Here is a 1322-nt window from a genome sequence, read left to right as displayed (position 1 = left end):
ATGTGTAATATCAGAAACAGTTCTGTATTCTTTGTGGAACTCCTCCTTACTCCACCTGGTCCCGTCAGAATGGCAAAGAGTGAACTCACTCCCCTCAGTACGCTCTGGCCAGAAGTGTTCTTTGCCAATGGTAATTAAATCATCATAGGTTTCATGTCCTTTTTGAATGATTCGAGGTGGAGCTTCGTCCATTATTAACTTCTGGTACCGTCCACGCTTTCTATGACTTCTTGGCTTCCACTCCATGGGAGCCAGTCTGACCTAGCATCAAGGAAAAAAAGGGAAATTTATTTAAAAATATGCCTTTTTAGAAAGTTATTTTTTAATATATTGCTGATAGTCATACATGTAGCTTCACTTTTTAACTAACCTTCAATAATGATTTGCCATGGTCCAAACGTTTATCATTCAATGGAAACTGCCTTTTCTTTACTTGAGGCTGTAGTAGTTTCTTGGCTTTACCAAAGGCCTCTGCTGCACCTGTAATGGATGAAGCTGAAAGTTAATCAAACTGATCCACAGCGAGTTCTATATTACAAGTGATCTTAAAGCAAAATAATTGGGGTTTTCTTACTGAGAAATTCATTGCCATGTGTTGAAGTAGTGTCATCTGCAATATAAATAGGGCAGGGATGTGAAACATGTGGTTTATAGAATTCTACTACAATCACAGACTACTGCACAGTCATCTGCTTTCAAAATGTATTGTATCTATTAATAAAGTGGTTAGTCAATCATAACCTGCTAAGCATATCATGTTAAATAAAGGAGATTATTTTACATGTTGTTCAAAAGTATCAAAACCTACCTGATTTTTCTGCTGTCAGGAGCTTTTTTACGTTGTTATCAAAGCCTTTTTGGGTAATCTCACCTTCAAATAAAAATTTAAAAGGGTAAGTAGTTATAGATTGACTGTAGGAGCCAGATCCTACATGACTATCTAACTTTTAAATTGCAATAAAGTCTTTTAATTTTGTGAGAAATCTATCTTTTGTCATTTTTTTTTTTTTTTTTTTAAATCGGGCACTCCGACAATATCATAAAGTAATAACTATATACGTCTGTTAACATGCATATTAATTAAGAGAAGTAAATAGGAATACCATACAATGTTAAATAATTAAAGCACGATATTGTCAGGGTTCTTTGCAGTTAAAAAAATGAACTTGCAAGCATTACAAAAACATTTAATAAAGTGTTTGATTACCATTTTCAAGGTCTTTTATCAGCTGCTCGTAAGCTTTCAGCTTGTCCATTTGCTGAAATGTATACAAAACAATTACTGAACAGTTTAAATTTAAATCACGTTTCACCACTGTCGC

The 1322-nt window shown here is 34.2% G+C and overlaps 1 long non-coding RNA gene across 1 annotated transcript; it reads right to left on the bottom strand.

Annotated features, from left to right (window-relative positions):
* Positions 1-374: 374 nt before the first annotated feature.
* On the bottom strand, positions 375-870 carry LOC121812990. The gene is made up of 3 exons (XR_006053449.1): positions 809-870; positions 575-610; positions 375-480 (listed from the first exon to the last, which is right to left on the bottom strand). It is a non-coding gene; the product is annotated as an uncharacterized LOC121812990 (long non-coding RNA).
* Between the last annotated feature and the right edge of the window lie 452 nt (positions 871-1322).

This window comes from Haplochromis burtoni, unplaced genomic scaffold, assembly GCF_018398535.1.
Source record: "Haplochromis burtoni strain Fernald_Lab_line unplaced genomic scaffold, NCSU_Asbu1 Contig_1021, whole genome shotgun sequence".
NCBI lineage: Eukaryota > Metazoa > Chordata > Actinopteri > Cichliformes > Cichlidae > Haplochromis > Haplochromis burtoni.
Note: the sequence above shows the minus strand (reverse complement) of the source record. Positions and strands in the feature narration are given on the sequence as shown.